The sequence below is a fragment of the Oncorhynchus nerka genome, linkage group LG11 (assembly GCF_034236695.1).
Source record: "Oncorhynchus nerka isolate Pitt River linkage group LG11, Oner_Uvic_2.0, whole genome shotgun sequence".
Taxonomy (NCBI): domain Eukaryota; kingdom Metazoa; phylum Chordata; class Actinopteri; order Salmoniformes; family Salmonidae; genus Oncorhynchus; species Oncorhynchus nerka.
The window spans coordinates 38,990,774-39,014,109 of NC_088406.1; the positions used below are offsets into that span (position 1 = coordinate 38,990,774).

The 23,336-nt window shown below is 42.1% G+C and overlaps 1 long non-coding RNA gene across 1 annotated transcript; it reads right to left on the bottom strand.

Annotated features, from left to right (window-relative positions):
• Positions 1–20,189: 20,189 nt before the first annotated feature.
• Positions 20,190–23,196, bottom strand: LOC135573971 (uncharacterized). The gene is made up of 2 exons (XR_010465055.1): positions 23,042–23,196; positions 20,190–21,705 (listed from the first exon to the last, which is right to left on the bottom strand). It is a non-coding gene; the product is annotated as an uncharacterized LOC135573971 (long non-coding RNA).
• Between the last annotated feature and the right edge of the window lie 140 nt (positions 23,197–23,336).

The following is a 23,336-nucleotide window of genomic DNA, read 5'->3' on the forward strand; positions in this document are numbered from 1 at the left end:
ATCGAGCTCATTCGAGGCAAGTGGAGGAGTGTGAGAACGAGAAAGTGAAATTTGTCGTTTATCGCACTGTCCTTTGAACAGGGATGGTTTCCTAGGTCAGGTAAGCTTATTTCCCAGGTCAAGTCATAAAAGTATCTTGGGCTAAAACACAGACCACTTTGTCATCTTGACACAGACTTAATCAAGGCCTGAACTGTCATTCCCTCCCAATGAAATAAGAAGACAGCTATGTGTAAGTCATGTCTTTTGATCTCTGCTGTAACAAATGGAATGTTTCTTCGAATATCTGCTATAACACTTTCAATACTGTACTAAATCGATTTCTTAAACATTTTTACCTCTGTTGAATAATATTTAAGTAAAGGTTGTGATCTTTAGCGCAAATAACAATCCAGAGGTAGGTCTATTTATTGGTAATGGTAGTAGGGTTCCCAGTTATATATAATTTAGAGCAATGATTGTAACCAATTGAGATCAACAGAGATCTCCCACCATGGAATTGTACCTCATCTTCCAGTATTATTGAAAGATGTGTATTCCGGTGAAAGTTAGAACACTTTAGCTAAATCAGTTTAAAGTTGCTCATCTCTCCCTTTTGGTACAAGGGCATTTTATCATATCACAATAATTCAAGACAGACTCCACCCCTTTAACAAAAAAAACATTTGCATAAAATATGCCCATACTCCCCCTAGAAGCAGCATATTTTCCCTAGTAGCTGAAAGTTTCCATTAATTCTTGATAGCTTCTTTAAGAGTTCCTCCATCTTTCAAATATTCCCGGATTATTTTCATGCCTGTGACATATGCCAGCCCATCATGTACTATGATTATTCAAAACTGCCCAAATCTATCCTTTAGTCTCTTTTTCTTTTAACAAACTTAATCATACAAAAAATAGCTTCATCTCTATGGTAAGGTCAGTGTATTCTGACAATGCATAGACTATTATTCTATAGTACTTTATTGTCTCATCTGGTATAATAAAGTAACCTAGATACTACTACCATTATGTTTGACTTTTCCAACAATGTAGTGAAACTTTACACTTAGGCCACTCTGTCTTCTGTGATACATTTGGGGCGGCAGGTAGCCTAGTGGTTAGAGTATTGGGCCAGTAACAAATGGTTGCTGGATCGAATCCCCGAGCTTTCAAGGTAAAAATCTGTCATTCTGCCCCTGAAAAGGCAGATCAGCGGCACTGTTCCCCGGTAGGCCTACATTGTAAATAAGAATTTGTTCTTAACTGACTTGCCTAGTTAAATAATAAAAAAAGCCAGTCTCTTTTCTTTAGTAAAATATGAAACGGGGACTAACCCTATATTGATAAGGTGAATGCACCAATTTGTAAGTCGCTCTGGATAAGAGCGTCTGCTAAATGACTTAAATGTAAATGTAAATGACACAGATATGGCCTGCATCCCAAATGGCACCCTATTCCCTACACTGTATAATGCACTACTTTTGACCAGATTGCTTTTGGCCCTGGTCAAAAGTAGTCCACTACATAGAGAATAGGGTACCATTTGGATGAAACACTGATCTAGTGGGGATGCTACTAGGGATCCGTGTGAATATCTCTTAATTGAACTTTGGCTTGGCTCCTGGTAGTGAGAGTAGAGGAGAGGCTCTCTATTCCATACAGCTTTGTTGCTTATAATTTTTGCAACAAAAACAAAGACAACAGAGAAAATGCTAATCCTGCTAAATGTCTAAGTGACTGTCTGTCTCCTGCTTGTGGTTGTTGATTATTACCACTCAGTGACACCACACACACCCCGTGGTTTGTGAGTTTAGTCCTGTCTTAGATTTAAATATTGTTTTGTTCAGTCAACAGATGGATTCCATAATCTGCAGTTCAAATGAATGACTGAGAATAATTATATTTATTATATGGCCTCTCCTTCAAAGGGTTTCATTCAGTATTCCAGTGTATTTAGAACATTTTGGGTGTATACTGAGAATTTTGAAAAAAGATAATAAAATAGACATAACAGTAGACAAAACCGGGCCTGTTCAACCACAACTTCTGACCGGTAAAACACTGTACACCAGTTGCCTTTAGACTTTACTTCGACTTGCATGAAACCCAGTGGTGGAAAAGGTACCCAATAGTCATACTTGAGGAAAAGTAAAGATACCTTAATAGAAAATGACTCAAGTAAAAGTGAAAGTCACAGATGTCTTTAGTTTTGAGGGAGTTTGCAATTGGCATGCTGACTGCAGGAATGTCCAGCAGAGCTGTTGCCAGAGAATTGAATGATCAACATCGTTTTAGAGAGAGAAAAAAAGCAGACCACGTGTAACCACGCCAGCCCAGGACCTTCACATTTGGCTTCTTCACCTACAGGATCGTCTGAGACTAGCCACCCAGACAGCTGATGAAACTGAAGAGTATTTCTGTCTGTAATAAACCCTTCTGGTGAGGAAAAACTCATTCTGATTGGCTGGGCCTGGCTCCCCAGTGGGTGGGCCTATGCCCTCCCAAGACCACCCGTGGCTGTGCCCCTGCCTATGTAACAGTATAACTTTAGACCTTCCCCTCGCCCATACCCGGGTGCGAACCATGGGCCCTCTGCACACATCAACAACAGTCACCCTCGAAGCATCGTTACCCATCGCTCCACAAAAGCCACGGCCCTTGCAGAGCAAGGGGAACCACTACTTCAAGGTCTCAGAGCAAGTGACGTCACCGATTGAAACACTATTTAGCGCGCACCACCGCTAACTAAGCTAGCGTTTCACATCCGTTACACCTAGTCACGTGAAATCCATAGATTATTTTACTAGGCAAGTCAGTTAATTAATTCTTATTTACAATGACGGCCCACCCTGGCCAAACCCTAACCCAGACGACGCTGGGCCAATTGTGCGCCGCCCTATGGGACTCCCAATCATGGCCAGTTATGATACAGCCTGGAATTGAACCAGGGTCTGTAGTGACACCTCTAGCACTGAGATGCAGTGCCAAAGACTGCTGTGCCACTCGGGAGCCCCCCGATTAGGGCCTCATTTATTTAATTAAATTGACTGATTTTCTTATAAGAACCTTAATATCTTGAAATTGTTGCATGTTGCGTTTATATTTTTGTTCAGCCTACATACAAGCCCCTATAGTGTAGTTGTGTTTAGTTTGTATTGCTCTGAGCAGATATGTAGTATAGTAGTAGTAGCGAGGGGACTTAATTGGTGCGTTTGACTACTGCTGTAAAACTATAATGGTAAATGCAGAGTATTTCTAGTGGTAAGAGCACTCATAAGACATTAGTTTAAACAGCCAGCAGTGGTTTAGTCTACACATAGTTAGCCTCTACATAGGAAAGAAACATCATAGGAGAAACAGAGTTGTGGATAAGAGTTATATTGTCCTACTGTTTCTATTCCCTGTGGCCGTCTTTAAAATAACTTACTAAGGATGATAATGTTTTATGTCTATAAAATACAAATAATAACTTTCTGTACCACAAGGACAATAGCACAGAGATAAGTTAACTATTACGAAAAATACTACTTCAATCCCCATTTATAATGTTTCTACACATCCCATCCATGTAGTAGGCTACAAAGTCTGGTGCGTCTGTGGATGTCTTTGCTTTCCCCTCTCTCACTGCAGTAGTAGACACAGAGAGAGAAGCTGAAGATGTGTCTGTGTGGTGTGAAGGGGATGGTGTGTTTGAGTGTGGCTCGGTTCCACCTCACCTGTTGTCATCTCACATGGAGGTTTGTCCTCATTGACTCTGAGTGCTTTGTACCTTGGATTGTCTACCTAGCTACAACACGGACACTAACCTGCATACAACACTGAGGAGTGCCTTACACTAACACAGCCACACCTAACTGGGGTGGAGGAATTCCACAATGTGTGCTGACAGGCACATTGTAGATACAGTACATCTCTACCTTTAGGTGTCAAGTCCTCCGTTTATGTCCCAAACGGAACCCTATTCCTTATATAGTGCACTACTTTTAACCAGAACCAGATTAGCCTTGGTCAAACGTAGGGCACAATATAGGGAATAGGATGCCATTTGGGAGACATGTTTTCCATGTAGCTGCATATACACTACATCTTTACCTCCTCAGGTGCCAAGTTTTCTCCCAGTGCCTGTCTGTGTGTAGTTTCACAACAGGGGCCAGGGGCCAGCAGAGATGATGTAACATAGTCATGTGTTGAGGTAATTGTTGGCTCTGGTACAAGCAGGACGGCTTTTTCTGGCCTCGACAGGTTCACTGTACTTATACCACACTGTACTTTACACTCTTAGCACCTTTTTTTTCTATCTAGAACCTAAAAGGGTTGTCCGGCTGTTCCCCTTTGAAGAACCCTTTTTGGTTCCAGGTAGAACTCAAGAGGGTTCTACATGGAACCCAAAAAAGTTCTACCTGGAACCAAAAAGGGCTCTCCTATGGTGACAGCTGAAGAACCCTTTTTTGGAACTCTTTTTTTCTAAGAGTGTTTTATGACACAGATGTGTCCCAAATGGCACCCTATTCCCCGAGTAGTGCACTGGGCCCTGGTCAAAAGTAGTGCACTGTATATTTGGGACACAACCATAATCTTCATACTCATCTAACAGCGAGGCCCTGAGAGGTCATTTGATACTTTGTGCCAGTATGAGTGAATGTTTTTTTTAAACAACGAATGACCGACAAATGAATCATCATCATACCTTAGTTCAAACTACTCCACCACCGGGTACTGTTCCAGCCTCCCAAACAGCACCCTTTTCCTTATGAAGTGCACTACTTTTGTTTTAGGAGGGTAAGATGTGTCAGGTCTGAAGAGAGCCTGGGATAGATGTGTCAGGTCTGAAGAGAGCCCAGGTTAGATGTGTCAGGTTTGAAGAGAGCCTGGGTTAGATATGCCAGGTCTGAAAAGAGCCTGGGTTAGATATGCCATGTCTGAAGAGAGCCTGGGTTAGATATGCCAGGTCTGAAGAGAGCCTGTGTTAGATATGCCAGGTCTGAAGAGAGCCTGGGTTAGATGTGCCAGGTCTGAAGAGAGCCTGGGTTAGATGTGTCAGGTCTGAAGAGAGCCTGGGTTAGATGTGTCAGGTCTGAAGAGAGCCTGGGTTAGATATGCCAGGTCTGAAGAGAGCCTGGGTTTGATTTGTTTGGACTGTTGCGACTTCCAAACCATCTGTTTGCCTGATGTCTAAGATGTTCTGGACTGTCTCTGGCATGTTTCCCTGTACTCAACTGGAGATTAAAAAGAACACACTACCTCAAATAGCCATGCAGTAAACCATTACGATAACTTTTTAAAACTGTATTAAGCCTTTATTTAACCATGAAGTTGAAATGAGATCAGAATACATCTTTCACAAAAGAGACCTGGCCAGACAGAATGTATATAATGTTGTATTATGCACCATGATTATTTATTGGTCCACATCTACAGGTTTTCCCAGCAGGCCTGGCGATGCTTACAGGCCTATTGATGCTCCTATAAGGCTTATATTACTGTCATAAACATGATTCCTATCCTATAACCAACTGTAACCAAAATTCAATTGGTTGTTCAAAACCTCTTGAAATATCATCATCCACGCCATCGAATTGCTAGCGTTTTAGTGGCGCAGCTGGCTAAGGTTGTCACGCATGCAGTCATGTGTGTTTGCGAGACAAAGGTTCCAATGTCGGCTCGTGAGGAAAGAAGGGCTACTGTTAAGCTGCAGCGTGACGCCTCTTACACAGCGTTATCGCCATAACATATAAGTTATAACTAACCCTAAACCATGTTTCTGGCCTCCAAGTAACGTCTCTTGCTATTAGGATACCTTGGGAACCTTATTAATGACGTCTGCACGTTGGTGTACTTTTCAACAGTCTTTGACTGCGTCCTAACATGCAAAAGCTCAGAGGTTGTCAATCCGTGCTGCGACAGTGTTCTGTATCAACTTCCGGCATAAATGGCAACCTATTCCTTATACAGTAGAATGCAGTTATTTTGACCAAGGCCCATACGGCTCTAGTCAAAAGTAGTGTACTATGTAGGGAATAGGGTGCCATTTGGGGCACAGACTCGGTCACTAGGCTGCTTTATTGGGTGGAAGTAACTGCTTCACAACATCACAGGGGGGTTAATGTGATTAATAGTGTAACAAAACAATCACCACTTTAGCCACTGTTTAGGGTGGAGGAGGAGGAGAAGAAAGAGGAAGGACAGATATCTGGCCACTGTGAATTCCTACCATACGTTTTATCTCCCGCTCTGTCTGGCAAACCCCATACACGTGTGCTCCTTTCAGGCAGGTTCTCTCACACACACACACACGCTAAATCTATACTGGAGTTGCTTACCAAGAAGACAGTGAATATTCCTGAGTGGCCAAGTTACAGTTTTCACATATATCTGATTGAACATCTATGGCAAGACATGAAAATTGTCCATGACCCCAAACATTTTGGCAGAACATGAAGAATTTTGAATGGGCACATATTACACAATCCAGGTTTACAAAGCCCTTTGAGACTAACCCAGACTAACAGCTGTCAAAGGTGTTTCTAATATGTTTTGACTCAGTGGGGTGAATACATCTAATCAAGGTATATTCATGTTACAGTTTAACAGAATATCCACTTTGACATTAAAGTATTTGGTGTAGATCATTAACAAAAAAATTATACATTTACATTTACATTTAAGTCATTTAGCAGACGCTCTTAGTAAATCCATTTTAATTTCACTTTGAAACACAATAAAATGTGAAGAAATCGAAGGGGGTGAATACTTATGATACCCACTGTGTCACGATCGTTTGTAGAGAAGGACCAAGGTGCAGCAGATGTAGCGGAGTTCCACATAATTTATTAGAAAGTGAAAGTGAAACTTAACAAAACAAACCAATAAACAAACACTGAACCGTGACTACAGAGGCGCTACGTGCACTAACTCAAAACAATATCCCACAACCCACAGGTGGGAAAAAAGGCTACCTAAATATGATCCTCAATTAGAGACAACAATTACCAGCTGCCTCTAATTGGGAATGTACAAAATCACCAACATAGAAAAACAAAACTAGAACCCCACATAGAAATAATAAATTAGACTAACCCCCCAGTCCCGCCCTGACCTACTCCACCATAGAAAATAAGAACTCTCTATGGTCAGGACGTGACACACTGTAGATATAGCATATATGTTCTTGAAGGATCCACTAATTTGAGTCTGTGTGCCATATGATACGGTGTTTAAAAACTTACTTAGGAGCTCATTGCTCCTTTGGGAGGATAGGCCATCGCCAACTCTTCTCCATCGTTCTCTGTTCTGGGCAGTCTTCTCCAGCTCATCCCACCCCATGCCGGATGGTGTTGAAAAAGAGCATTCAGAAACATCTGTGACTATTACAGAAGGGGCGTGACTGATGTTAATTGCTCAGTGTCCAACTGCTTTTACCACAGACACAATTATTCTTATGAAGAGAGATTTAACAAACTCAAACAGATGCCTTCTACTGCAGAGCTGGACCAATAACAGAGCATGACCTCTGATTTGACCCCTGAACTTTTCCCTATATAGTGCACTTATTTTCACCAGGGCCCTTGGACTCTGCTGAAAAGTAGTATACTATCCAGGGAATAGGGTGCCATGCCCCTATGGGCTCTGGTCAAAAGTAGTGCACTATATAAGGAATAGGGTACCATCTGGGACGCAGACATTGCCTTCTCACTGATGATGATGTGGAACCTTCTGCATTACATTAAAATCCATACTGTAAATGACCTGTGAGTTTTACTGACAACCCAGGTCACGTGTTTTTTTGTCCAGACTGTGATATTGTCTGACTGGCCGTGTCCTTTCTCTATTGTTCCATAACTCTGTTTGATTTATGGGAAAAGGGGCTTTCCAGCAGTGATGCAAAATGAATGACTGGGGTGAAGAAGAGGAAGAATGGAAGACAGTGCCATATTCTTCACTCCAAATGTTCATTAGAGAGAGAGCAAGAGAGAGAGAGAGAGAGAGAGAGAGAGAGAGAGAGAGAGCGAGAGAGCGAGAGAGAGGTCAGTTCAACATGCTGATATCCATCCCAAATGAAAAGGGTCAGGGAAGTGACAATAAAGGGGGGTGAGCTACATATGCACTGTTGGGTGTAACTGTGGTCTGTGGACTAACTTAACCGGGAATCCAATGATATGGCTTTACGCAGGAAAAACGTCCATAAGGAACTACTGATGGTTAACAGGTGTTGGAGCACAAAAAAACAGAAGATAAATATCTTCTCACGCTCAGGCTCTATCTCTTGTTCATCATGGTATAAATCTTGAGCTTAATCATATACATCTCTCTCTGCTTTTGAGTGTTCCAACAACACAAATTAGACCTTTTTGAAGTGTGTGCTGGGTACACTCTATCATTGGATTCCAGTCCCTGTCGTTGAGTGCCCTGTTCCACATTAGCTGTTCCCTAGTACATATTTACCACATATTTCCACCCAGCGTCAGTTGTTAATAAGAGAACAGATATGTCCTCCAGCGTATCATGGTCTGCGTCCCAAATGGCACCCTATTCCTTACGTAGTGAACTACTTTCCACCTGGACCTGGTTTCATCTCCGCTCTGAGATCGCTTTACAAGACTGGTGCAGCTCAGTTCTCACACACACATGTAAGCATGTGCACATGCATGCACTAACACATCCTGGTAGCTGCCAAAATAAAGGAAACACCAACATAAAGTGTCTTAATAGGGCGTTGGTCCCCCACGAGCCGCTGTAACAGCTTCAACTTCACATTGGCATAGATTATATGTGTTCTAAGTGTCTGGAACAATATTGGAGGGATGAGACACCATTCTGCCAGGAGAAATTCCTTCATTTGGTGTTTTGTTGACGGTGATGGAAAACACTGTCTCAGGCACAACTCAAGAATCTCCCATAAGTGTTCAATTGGGTTGAGATCTGGTAACTGTGACACACACACACACACACACACACACACACACACACACACACACACACACACACCCTATGCTCATTTGAGACCCCTCTTTCAAAATCACATAGATCTCATAGCCATGGTATCCAGTGTTCTGTATGGAATTATTAGATTAATGTGTGTAATGAACATATGGAAAAGTTTTTCAAATGGCTTTGATCATGTCAAGTTCTGCAGACCTAAAGACAATGAAAGTCATTAGAAATACAGGACTGAACACACATCCAGACACATAAATAGCCAAGACTCGTACAGTAGTGTCTTAGCAGTCTTCGCTTATAGGCTTACTTCTTAAACTTGTGACTGTCAAGCTTGATCAAGTGGCCTCTGTAGCCTGTCTTGGTTCTATATAAGTGTTAGAAGTGTGTTATTATAAACTGATTAAACAACACATAGCGTCAAGTATCTTGGTGGCCCCTGCTTAGGACTACTTCTTGAACTCGTTTGAATGTGCCACGTCAGGAACACCTATTGCCTTTTTTCAGTAAATCAGGTGATGAATCAGGTGAAAAGGAGAATGGAGTGCTACTATAATGTTGCATAGCATCATTTGAAAACATCACATGACCCTTTGAAAAGGGTAAAGTAGAATGACAGATGTCAGAGGTCAACAGACTACTTATACTAAGATAAGAGCTGAACCATCTCTGACTTATTTTGATCAGAGCGATTTCACATAAAGTTTGAAATATGCTCAAGCCCATTGCAGCCCAATGATACAGGTTTACAGGTCTTGTAGCCAGCATCTTGAAGCACGGGCTGCACATGGCTTCAATACTGCCACTTACATCTGGTAACAGACAGCCAACACTTCCACAGGTTAAAAGGTCCATCCCAGTAAAGTTTATTTTGATGACTGCCATACTTACACATCACTAGAAAAGCCATACGATAAAAATTATTAAGGAACAACAATAAAATAACAGTAGAAAGGCTATATACACAGGGTACCAAACCACCACATCCGGTACCTATGGAATCAGACCAGCCAGTCAATGTGGGTTTGTCTGAGACCAGGGGCACCACAACCAAAACATTGAAACTGTAGGAAGCTCATCTGAGGTAATACAGGTACCTTCTATTGCCACTGGTAGAGAAGTAAAGTGACTATGCATGGGTAATAAACAGAGATCTGTAGCAAAATGCAAGCTGAATTCCTGGAAGTAAAAATGGGGGACATGGTGAGCATGTTTGGGACAATGTTCAAATAGCAATTTCTCACAGCCATTGAAAAGGAGTACAACCATTTGATTAGCTGTTGGCTTGCATGAGGCAAATGGCCCACAAATGAATGTTGGGAATTTTGAACCTACACTTGAAATTTCCTCTGGTGTTCTACAAACGTAGAGGTTGCCATGTGGTAGCCCCCTTGTAAACAGTGTATGATCGCTGGATGATTAGTTTTAAGTCTAATACTGCGGGTAATGTAGTCGCCAATGACTAGGGTTTTCAATTTGTCAGAGCTAACAGTAGGAAGCTTCGGCCAACCGCTGCAAGCCCAGCTTCAGACGCGATCGTTAGGCGCGGGTAATTTCAGTGTAGGAAAGGATGAAACAGCATCTGTGCCACCAGTAACTACAGATAGTAACGTTAGTATAAATCCCCTCGCACGGTCCCCGCAGCCAGACAACTTTCTCATGGCTTCTGGAGGGAAATGCTGTAAGAATGCTCAACTGGTGTCGCCCATTCAGCCAACAGAAACTTTCAACCGGTTTTCCCCATTAAGCAGCGAGTCGGAGTTTGATGCCGAGCCTTCTCTGGACTCTACTCCTCCCGTTACGGGGTCTGAGACGCCGAAGCTTCCTACTGTTAGCTCTGACAAATTGAAAACCCTAGTCATTGGCGACTACATTACCCGCAGTATTAGACTTAAAACTAATCATCCAGCGATCATACACTGTTTACAAGGGGGCAGGGCTACTGATGTTAAAGCTAATCTGAAGATGGTACTAGCTAAAGCTAAAACTGGCGAGTGTAGAGAGTATAGAGATATTGTTATCCACGTCGGTGTAGCCGATTTGAAATGGCTAGCTAGTTAGCGGTGGTGCGCACTAGTGGCGTTTCAATCAGTGACGTCACTTGCTCTGAGACCTTGAAGTAGTGGTTCCCCTTGCTCTGCAAGGGCCGCGGATTTTGTGGAACGATGGGTAACGATGCTTCGAGGGTGACTGTTGATGTGTGCAGAGCGTCCCTGGTTCGCGCCCAGGTCGGGGTGAGAGGACAGACGTAAAGTCTATATTGATGCTGTTGACCCGGATCACTGGTTGCTGCGGAAAGAGGAGGAGGTCAAAAGGGGGTGAGTGTAGCCGATGTAAAATGGCTAGCTAGTTAGTGGTGGTGCGCGCTAGTGGCGTTTCAATCGGTGACGTCACTTGCTCTGAGACCTTGAAGTAGTGGTTCCCCTTGCTCTGCAAGGGCCGCGGATTTTGTGGAACGATGGGTAACGATGCTTCGAGGGTGACTGTTGATGTGTGCAGAGCGTCCCTGGTTCGCGCCCAGGTCGGGGTGAGGGGACGGACGTAAAGTCTATACTGTTACATCGGCACCAACGATGTTAGGATGAAACAGTTAGAGGTCACCAAGCGTAACATTGCTTCAGCGTGTAAATCAGCTAGAAAGATGTGTCGGCATCGAGTAATTGTCTCTGGCCCCCTCCCAGTTAGTGGGAGTGATGAGCTCTATAGCAGAGTCTCACAACTCAATCGCTGGTTGAAAACTGTTTTCTGCCCATCCCAAAAGATAGAATTTGTAGATAATTGGCCCTCTTTCTGGGACTCACCCACAAACAGGACCAAGCCTGGCCTGCTGAGGAGTGACGGACTCCATCCTAGCTGGAGGGGTGCTCTCATCTTATCTACCAACATAGACAGGGCTCTAACTCCTCTACAATGAAATAGGGTGCAGGCCAAGCAGCAGGTTGTTAGCACAGTCAATGTAGTCAGCTCAGCTATCCCCATTGAGACCGTGTCTGTGCCTCGACCTAGGTTGGGCAAAACTAAACATGTCAGTGTTTGCCTTAGCAATCTCACAAGAATAAAGACCTCCTCCATTCCTGCCATTATTGAAAGAGATCGTGATACCTCACATCTCAAAATAGGGCTACTTAATGTTAGATCCCTCACTTCAAAGGCAGTTATAGTCAATGAACTCATCACTGATCATAATCTTGATGTGATTGGCCTGACTGAAACATGGCTTAAGCCTGATGAATTTACTGTGTTAAATTAGGCCTCACCTCCTGGTTACACTAGTGCCATATCCCCCGTGCATCCCGCAAACGTGGAGGTGTTGCTGACATTTACGATAGTTTTCGTCTTTTGAGCTTCTAGTCATGAAATCTATGCAACCTACTCAATCACTTTTTATAGCTACTGTTTATAGGCCTCCTGGGCCATATACAGCGTTCCTCACTGAGTTCCCTGAATTCCTATCGAACGTTGTAGTCATAGCAGATAATATTCAAATTTTTGGTGATTTTAATATTTACATGGAAAAGTCCACAGACCCACTCCAAAAGGTTTTTGGAGCTATCATCGACTCAGTGGGTTTTGTCCAACATGTCTCTGGACCTACTCACTGTCACAGTCATACTCTGGACCTAGTTTTGTCCCATGGAATATAAATGTTGTGGATCTTAATGTTTTTCCTCATAATCCTGGAATATCGGACCACCATTTTATTATGTTTGCAATCGCAACAAATAATCTGCTCAGACCCCAACCAAGGAGCATCGAAAGTCATGCTATAAATTCTCAGACAACCCAAAGATTCCTTAATGCCCTTCCAGACTCCCTCTGCCTACCAAAGGACGTCAGAGGACAAAAATCAGTTAACCACCTAGCTGAAGAACTCAATTTAACCTTGCGCAATACCCTAGATGCAGTTGCACCCCTAAAAACTAAAAACATTTGTCATAAGAAACTAGCTCCCTGGTATACAGACAATACCCAAGCTCTGAAGCAAGCTTCCAGAAAATAGTAACGGAAGTGTCGCCACACCAAACTGGAAGTCTTCTGACTTGCTTGGAAAGACAGTATTGAACAGTATCGAAGAGCCCTCACTGCTGCTTGATCATCCTATTTTTCCAACTTAATTGAGGAAAATAAGAACAATCCGAAATGTATTTTTGATACTGTCGCAAAGCTAACTAAAAAGCAGCATTCCCCAAGAGAGGATGACTTTCACTTCAGCAGTAATAAATTCATGAATTTCTTTGAGGAAAAGATCATGATCATTGGAAAGCAAATTACGGACTCCTCTTTAAATCTGCGTATTCCTCCAAAGCTCAGTTGTCTTGAGTCTGCACAACTCTGCCAGGACCTAGGATCAAGAGAGACACTCAAGTGTGTTAGTACTACATATCTTGACACAATGATGAAAATAGTCTTGGCTTCTAAACCTTCAATCTGCATACTGGACCCTATTCAAACTAAACTACTGAAAGAGCTGCTTCCTGTGCTTGGCTCTCCTATGTTGAACATAATAAACGGCTCTCTATCCACCGGATGTGTACCAAGAGAGTAATAAAGCCTCTTTGGTAAAGCCAAACCTTGACCCTGGAAATATAAAAAACTATCGGCCTATATCGAATCTTCCATTCCTCTCAAAAATGTTAGAAAAAGTTGTTGCACAGCAACTCACTGCCTTCCTGAAGACAAACAATGTATACAAAATACTTCAGTCTGGTTTTAGACCCCATCATAGCACTGAGACTGCACTTGTGAAGGTGGTAAATTACCTTTTAATGGCATCAGACCGAGGCTCTGCATCTGTCCTCGTGCTCCTAGACCTTAGTGCTGCTTTTGATACCATCGGTCACCACATTCTTTTGGAGATTGGAAACCCAAATTGGTCTACACGGACAAGTTCTAGCCTGGTTTAGATCTTGTCTGTCGGAAAGATATCAGTTTGTCTCTGTGAATGGTTTGTCCTCTGACAAATCAACTGTAAATGTCGGTGTTCCTCAAGGTTCCGTTTTAGGACCCCTATTGTTTTCACTATATATTTTACCTCTTGGGGATGTCATTCGAAAACATAATGTTAACTTTCACTGCTATGCGGATGACACACAGCTGTACATTTCAGTTAAACATGGTGAAGCCCCAAAATTGCCCTCGCTTGAAACCTGTGTTTCAGACATAAGGAAGTGGATGGCTGCAAACTTTATACTTTTAAACTCGGACAAAACAGAGATGCTTGTTCTAGGTCCCAAGAAACAAAGAGATATTCTGTTGAATCTGACAAGTAATATTGATGGTTGTACAGTCGTCTCAAATAAAACTGTGAAGGACCTTGGCGTTACTCTGGACCCTGATCTCTCTTTTGACGAACACATCAAGACTGTTTCAAGGACAGCATTTTTACAGAAATATTGCACCAAACATCTTAGAATCGTTGTATAATTGCACGACTAAGATCTCCTCTGCAAAAACTTTAAAATGTATGACAGATTTCTTTGATTTATCTTTAAGTTTCCCCCCTATTCCCTATATAGTGCACTACTTTTGTCCAGTACCCATGAGGCTCTGCTCAAAAGTAGTGTACTACGTTGGCTGCCATTTGGGACAAAGACACTTTTTAGATAGTTGACTGAAGTCCATAACGCAAACTCATCTAAATCCTTCACTACTTCAACCTCAGGACACCACAGAGATTTATGACTGCATTCATCACCTGGGAATGTAGTATATGTCAGGGAGGGGGAGCTTTCAGTGTCTTTCTGGGCAGTTATTATCCTGTTACTACAAGCCACTGTATGTCGGACAGAGGGGGAGCTTTTGGTGTCTTTCTGGGCTAGTTATTACCCTGTTACTACAAGCCACTGTATGTCAGAGAGAGTAGGGGGGAGAGAGGGGGAGCTTTCGGTGTCTTTTTGGGCTAGTTATTACCCTTTTTACTACACGTCTACAGCACAGATCCAATCACAATATCACAAGGAAATTAACATTCAATAAAATACTTCAGCTGTGCTTCAGATGGTTGCACGTATGGGTCAACGTTATTGTTATTACGGTATTGGTGAAGATCATTTATGACATAACAGTAAATGGATTGTGGTGCTCGGTGGATCACTGCTCCAGTACTTGGTTGAGCAAAGATGCTTTATATAAAGTTATTTCCTGGATTGAGATCTTGTAGAGTGGTCTTTAAAAAACTGCAAACGGAGCTGTATCAAAGTGCTAATAATGTGTATGATGCTCTGTTTCCCATTTCTGAAGAAGAAAAATGTCACAATTGAATAGTTCAATGAAACAATCCTTTTGATAATCACATCCACAGTGGGTATCATATTATTCACCCCCCCTTGGATCTTTCACATTTTGTTGCGTTACAAAGAGGGATTGAAATTGATTTAATTGTGATTTTTTTGTTGTCATTGATTTACACAAAATACTCCATAATGTCAAAGTGAAATGAAAATTCTACAAATATTTACAAATGAATACAAATTGAATAACTAAAATATAGTTGCTGCATAAGTGTTCACTCCCTTTGTTTTGACAAGCTTAAATTAGTTCAGGAGTAAAATATGTCTTAACAAATCACATAATAAGTTAGACTCACTCTGTGTGAAATAATAGGGATTGACATGATTATTTAATGACTACCTCTATCTCTGTCCCCCCATACATACAACATCTGTCAGGTCTCTGTCAAGTATTGAATTTCAAGCACAGATTGAACTGCAAAGACCAGGGAGCTTTTGAAAAAGCCTAAAACATAAGTGATTGGTAGATGGGGAAACAATAATAAATCAGACATTGAATCTCTTTAAGCATGGTGAAGCGAATCATTATGCTGTGGATGATGTATTAAACTACCCAGATGCATGAAAGATAGTCGTCCTTCTGAACTGAGCTGCAGGAATGGAAGGAAACTGCTTAGAGATGTCACCATGAGGCCATTTGTGATTTAACAAAAGCTCGAGTTCAACGGCTGTGATGGGAGAAAATCAACAACATTATAGTTACTCCACAATAATGACTTAAATGACAGAGTGAAAAGAAGAATACAAATATTGAGAACAAAAATATTCCAAAACATGTATCCTGTATATGTAATAAGGCACAAAAGTTATATTGCAAGAAAACAAGGCAAACGAATATACTTTTTTGGCCTATATGCAAAGCCTTATGTTAGAGGCAAATCCAAAATGGTCTCTTTGAAAAATTCCTTGCACATCACTGGAACATTCCTATGAAAACATTAGTAAATTACCTAATGACTCTTAAGGGAACGTTCTCTAAAGTTGTGGGGACATTTGAAGTTAGCTGGGTAGCCATAACCCCAACACTTTGACAGAGATTGAAGAATGTATATAAATATAGCACAATCCAGGTGTGCAAAGCTCTTAGAGAAGCATTACAGCTGTAATGGTTGCCAAGAGTGTTTCTAACATGTATTGACATGTATTAACATGTGAATTGAAATCCAAGGGGGTGAATACTTATGATACCTACAGTATAACCAATTATGTGTGCTATTACTGGGTCTATAGCCAATGGTGTGTCTGATTACTGATTCTATAACCAGTACGATGAATGGTCTGCTCTTTGGTCTGTGCCATGATGATGTGTCTGTGAAGGGTGTTTGCAGCCAGTTGGTCAAATGGTGGTGAAACTAATGTCAAACATATGGCCCTCCTAGGTTCACACAATACAGTTCAAATGATGCAGACACTACTCTGTCTCCCTTACTTCCTCTCTCTGTCTCTCAACACAGAATGTAAGAGGAAAAGGGTACTATGTGGATTTTGTACATTGAAATCATTTTGAGTGACTTTGACATTCACAGAGGTGAAAGTTTAGAGGATCTGATTGGCCTGTAAACATAATGCCACATAACAAACCCTTTTACCCAAGACAGTTTACATTACAATGAGAGCATACATTTTTAGTACATGTGCGATCCATGTATAAGTGTTTTCCCTGTGTTGCTGCTAACTCTGAGCCTTCTCAGTGCTGATGCATTTTAACAACAGTCCCCCCGACCATGGAGACATCACTTGAACCTCCATGTATGTGTCCCAAATGGCGCATTATTCCCTCCCTACATAATGTACTACTGTCATCCCGGGACCTGGTCAAAAGTAGTGCACTAAATAGGGAAAAGGGTGTCATTTGGGACAAATAGAGCATGACCTGTAGAACAGAGGGGCACAGTGCCCCCTGCTGGACAGGGGTTCTGACAACATTATCCCAACATAAAACTTCAGTCATTTCCAGCCTGTTCCTGCTGCTAATATAATCTTTAGCTGCTGCTAATATAATGATCAGCTATACAGAGCTCATGATGTCTGTGTGTCTGTCCTTCAACGTTCTTGAGAACTGGGCTGGGTTCCCCAAAAGCATCATATCACTAAGATCATCTTTCGTCCATTTAGTTTCAATGAAATGAAGATGTTCTTAGTGCTAAAATGCTTTTGATAAACTCAGCCCTGGACTATTGGTTGTGGTCCACACCCAGAGTCCAAATATATTTATCTCCATTTAGCTGAAGTATGTACAACCCATAACACTGACTATCAAAATGTCATAACGGGATTTAAGATTTGAGATGAGGTTTGAGGAAAAAGAGCTTGGCTTGAAAGTCTGACGGTGATCTGATTGTCAGGTTAACAGGGTATGTCTTCTCTCTGAGTAGGGTTATAATAGAGATGAATGACCATAGGTCAGCCTGATCTGATAAACGTATTCTGCTGGTTTACTGCTAACAGATGTGCCGTAGACATATAGCAAGTAGCCTCCTGCTGCCAGCTAGAAGTGTAGGCTAATCAGGTTAGCTGTGGCCATAGAGTAGACTGTGGCTGAGATGGTCTATAATGTGTATTCCAAATGGCACCCTATTCCCTATGTACTGTAGTGCCCTACTTTTGATCGTGGCCCATAGGGCTCTGGTCAAAAGTAGTACACTATGTAGAGACTAGGGTGCCGTTTAGGACGCAGCCCAGGTTTTGGCTGTGGCTACAGGAGAGGTAGAGGATGCTTGTGGTTGCCATGGTCTATAATGTTGTAACAGGTATTTGGATGTTGTTGATAAATTGATCAGGCTGGAAGATGCTGACAACATTCTGATCAAAAATAGCCTTGGACGCCTTTCAACGAGACGAGATTTGGAAAGATTATTTAGTCAGACTAGATTAGAAACATCCCTCTGACATCATTAATTTATGGACACCAGCCATGTGTATTCCATCCCAGACACAGTGCTAAGCAGTTCAGATCCCTGGGGATGATGTTGGGTAGTTGTTGTGGAGATTTGTTTTCCATCGAGCCTGATATAAAAGTCAATACATCAGTGAAATGGTTCCACCTTCTGGACTTTAGATGTCCCTACAACTCCAACTAGCCACTGCCTAGTCTAGGACTACTGCTCCTCTCCATTAGCCAGGTCACGCAGACTTATCGCTGCGCTCACGTTTTGTTCCGAGTGCAACAGAATGTGAGCTATTGATAGATCAAGCTGGTTTCCTTAAGCCTACCTTTCCTGACATAGTTTAAGGTAAGAAGGAGAGCAGGTCCTGTGAACTGAGCATATGTGAGCAGAGTAGACTAGGCCTACATAGAAAGCTGATCTCAATTTGCTCCCTACCCTTCACCTTGTCCTCCCTAACCCTTAGATGTTTGTCGTTTAGAAGGGACTGGAATCCGGATAGCTATAAGAAGAGGGTTAGTGTCTAGTTGCCCCTGTATGTTCTAGCCTACATGCTGACATCAGTAACACCATATACATTCATCTACAACACAGAAATACAACATGATTTGATATCACTGACTGGAACTGATAATGTAACTAGTACAACATGTACACACGGTTCTTGGTTTCAATGGCTCATTTGTCTAAGTATATCAGTCTAATCTCAAATGGCAATGAAGTAGGTACAGAATCAAGGTGAGTTTTACAATTAAATAGGAAATGACCAACAACCTAAACCTACTAGTTAAAAGGGAACTGTGTAAACTAGTCACCTGTGAACACCATGTAAACCAGTGTTCTGTACTGTAATCGACTATTCTAACAGTCGTTTTTTGTTGAAGGTGCAGAATGCTGTGTATGGAAGATTGACAGGGGTGTCCTGTACAGATGAGCAATGCCAGTGGAACTTGGGGACACAGCGGAATTTATCTCCAAAAGGTTGAGCGAGATCTGTTGAGTTCTCTAACAGCCCCCGGCCGCTTCTCCATCTCTACCTCCAACCCCTGCATACCACTCCCACAATGCACTTAAAAGAGTTTGGCCAATGTTCCAGTGGGAGCCTTCTGCACAAGTGCAACGCTAAACCAAACAGTCCTCAAGATCCAGCAGCAGCCACAAAACTACAGCAGCCTCATAGTGAACACGGCATCAACATGCAGTTTTATGACATTCATGTTAAGCTGGAGGAGTGTAAATGTGCCTGCTTGGAGATTTCACTAAAGGATAGAGTGCCTCCTATGCATGGTATGATGCACTTAAACTTCAGATCACTGCTAGCTCAGCAAAGAAGGTTCCTGTGAGCACCTCAACAAATCCTGACCACTTTGTGCGGGAGCATCTCTTCCCCAGGTTCCATGGAATCTCAGAAATCACATATGGCAAGGAAAATGAGCAGGTGGCCAACACATGGATGGAGAGCTGTGGGTTTAGTCTGGAGAGCAGAGGCACAGCAGTGAGTGTCAAGGAGCCATGGCTTTCTGCAAGCCCCGATGGAGTGTTAAACTCCCAAAAACGTATACAAATCAAATGTCCTGTTCTGAGTAAGAAGTGTGAGTCTCTGGCAAACTCACTGATGTGAAGCTGGTGAATGCGGTTCCCCAGCTGCAACCTAATGGAGCCTGTGGGTACTACATGCAGGTGTAAATGGGCTCCTTCCGAGCTGGTTGTTATTTATATGCCTTTTGAGGTGAAGTTCTGTGCTGATGTAATCACTAAACTAAAGGCATTGTATTTCCCACATATGCTGCCATGGATAGTATATGAGTTCCAGATAGGCAGACTAACTCTGTGCTCCAAATATGTTAATCTATGTGGTATCTAGGCTCGGGGCCTAATACTTTGTGTTTTTAAATAGTTCTTATATTTTTTGCCTTGTAAAGCTGTCAGCTCTACTGTATCTAAGCATAACTCTGGGTTGTTGTTTTTTGTCTTGCACAGTTCTCTTCATATGCACATTGACCTGATTTATATTTGCATAATACTTCTTGGTGTTTTTTATGTCTTTCCTTGTACAGCTCTCTTCATACATGCTTATCTAATGTCTAAGGATAACACCTTATGATTGATGAATATTTTAATCGTACCTTGTATAGCTCTTTTTTCATATGGCACTTCGTGAACTCATCTTGCACTTAGCAACTTACGGAGTTAATAAAAACATTATGAAACTCCACTTTGACCTTTTCTTTGATACTTACCATTTTGAAAAGTAGGATGAGGAGGCAAGTATTCAAAGGTGTTTTCAGTTTGATTCTGGGTTTGGTTTTCAAGGGCACAAATTAAGAAAAATTGTGTCACTTGACAAACATTTGTCTTCCCTCTTGGTCTGTTAGTGACATTTGTGTTGAAGAAAATGTATTTCAAATATTTGAAATCTACTGTAATTTTGCCGGTTCCTGATAATTACAGGCATCCACTAGGTGCTGCTATAATGCCTTTTTAAATCTATTTCAAATACATTTTCATACATACATACATAGTATCGCAGGTGGATGAAATGATAGTGTTTAAAGTTACATTTCAAATGTATGAACATTCTCACTGCTCATTCTGCATCCTCATGGATGATCTCACCCTGCATGTTAACAAGGGCTGCACAGATTCTAAGGACTTTGTCCATTTTGTGTGTCAGGTTGATGGGTCTGGAAGAGGATTTGAACACCTTGAGTCTGATAACTCTCTAAACATGTATATGCACATTAACTATTCTTCTTGTGCTTGCGACATCCTCGCCAGACAGCTGGCCTCCTTTCCGCGTGAAGGCTGGTATGGCAAGGTTTACCTTCCTCTCATACAGCAGATCTCGGATGGTGAAGCCCGTCAGCCATAACTTCATCGCCAAGCCTAAGGTATTCCAGGAAGCCAGAGTTTTGGGTGATGAACTTGTCACTGCATCTGCCTCTATATGCAGGAGAAATTAACATAATGAGTCCACATAGAGCAATGGCAACCAAATACTTGAGAGTATTGCTGGAATAATAGTGGCTGTATGACTCCCATCTGGAATCGAGATTGTGTGCTTTCTGGAGAATGGTCTCAGAGCAGTGGATGATGCAAGTGGTGTTGGTTAACTTCTCCTTGAAGCACTGAGGCAGCGTCTTCTGGATTGTCTAACCTCGGCTGCCATGGAATGTAGATCCTCATGAGCTCCTCCATTGTGTCAATCCAGTAGGAAAGGATTCTGCTCACTACTCCCTGGGACACAGCAAAGTGTTCAGCAATATCACTGTGGAATAGATTCAGCTTTATCAAGGTTATCAGTATTTGATCAGTGATATGCATTTTGAAGTTAGCCGTGTAGAATTTATGCAGAAATGCTACATGGTTAAAGAAAACACTTAGAGGAAGGCCAGTATACAACACTGAGCTAGTGTCATTCTTCAGGATGGTGTGGGTCAATGACTCTGCACCACCACATTGGGTTTGTTTGTGGCAGATGGGCTTGTTGACTGGTTCTCTTGACACATAGCTGTGATCAGTCAGTGCTGGAACATCCCATTGAGTATCAGCATCTTTATGCTGCAGTGCCATTGGCACACTCAGATCAGACTCCACATCACAATTGTCTTCATCTGTCAAACAAACATAAGAGACCACAAGTTTAACAAAGTAAAATACACAGACAGCCTACTGGTTATGGTTAAAAGAAAGAAAACAATTTGAACATTTAATCATTTAGCTAGCTAGACATTTCATGAGCATCACCAGTGGCATGCCAGCAATGATGGGGATAATTATTGCATTGGTGAGACATTGTTAGTTATCCAACAACTTCTGCTCTGACAATGTAGGGGATGAGCTAATTAGCTAGCAACAACATCAGATGGGCTGCCCCCAAGCTAAGTAAGTAAGCTAGGCAACAGTTAGCTAGCTACAGTATGTTAGGACTTAGGAATGGCTACCTACTTACTACTACTAACAGTTAGCTAACGTCTGCCTGATTCAGGATACCCTATATGTGACGATAGCTAGCGAGTAACGTTAGCAGCTAGCTAACAGCTACTGTACATGTATGTTAATGTACTGATGAGATGTCGCCTTCTGATCTGTACTGGAGCATCATAGCCCAGCCACTTCTCAGTGAAAGGATGCTCTTTTTTTTAAACTTTATTTAAGCTTGGGGGCAGCCCAAGTCAGTTAAGAACAAATTCTTATTTTCAATGACGGCCTGTCATTCTTATTTTCATGGTTATCTTTAACCATGTAGCATTTCTGCATAAATTCTACACGGCTAACTTCAAAATGCTGATCAAATACTGATAACCTTGATGAAGATATTGCTGAACACTTTGCTGTGTCCCAGGGAGTAGTGAGCAGAATCCTTTCCTACTGGATTGACACAATGGATCTACATGTAGATCCTCATGAGGATCTACATTCCATGGCAGCCGAGGTTAGACAATCCAGAAGACGCTGCCTCAGTGCTTCAAGGAGAAGTTATCCAACACCACTTGCATCATCCACTGCTCTGAGACCATTCTCCAGAAAGCACACAATCTCGATTCCAGATGGGAGTCATACAGCCACTATTATTCCAGCAATACTCTCAACTCAGGTGCAGAACGACAGCTCAGGGGTTTGAACTTGCAACCTTCCGGTTACTAGTCCAACGCAGGCTACCCTGCCGCCCCAAGAGGCCGCTCTTCAGTCGGCCTCTTGTCCACGAAGTGATAGGAACACACATAGGGTCGGTTTGGAGTTCTCTTTTTAAAAATGTTTATGTTTAGAGGTTTCTTCAAGTGCAATGCGCTGAGGCAAATCCGAAGAGACTCCTCGCCCTTAGGAGGCGGGTGCAAATCAAAAGGCGCCTCACAACTGCACTACCCTCTCAAAAATTGTTCGGTGGTCAAAACACTCCTGTTCCATGAACAGTTTCCGTTTCTGCCAGTTATTGTGGCATCCCCTTACCGATCATAAAATGCCTGTTTTTCGTCCATATTTGGTAAGTTGTAAGAAGCGACAGTGAGATATGTAAACTAGCTAACTGTTGCCCGGAAGTGCTTAACCGGAAGTCATTCACACAAAAAACCTAAACAGACCCCGCCCATATTTCCGTTGAAAATAAGGTGAATAGACTGTACTCTACATGACTCGTACACCAACTAGCAAAGTAAATGTTTAGTAATCGTACAGGCCTAGATAATGAACCACAATAACATTCTTGATGACTGAAACTTGTGTCCCTGGGGGGAATACATGGGCA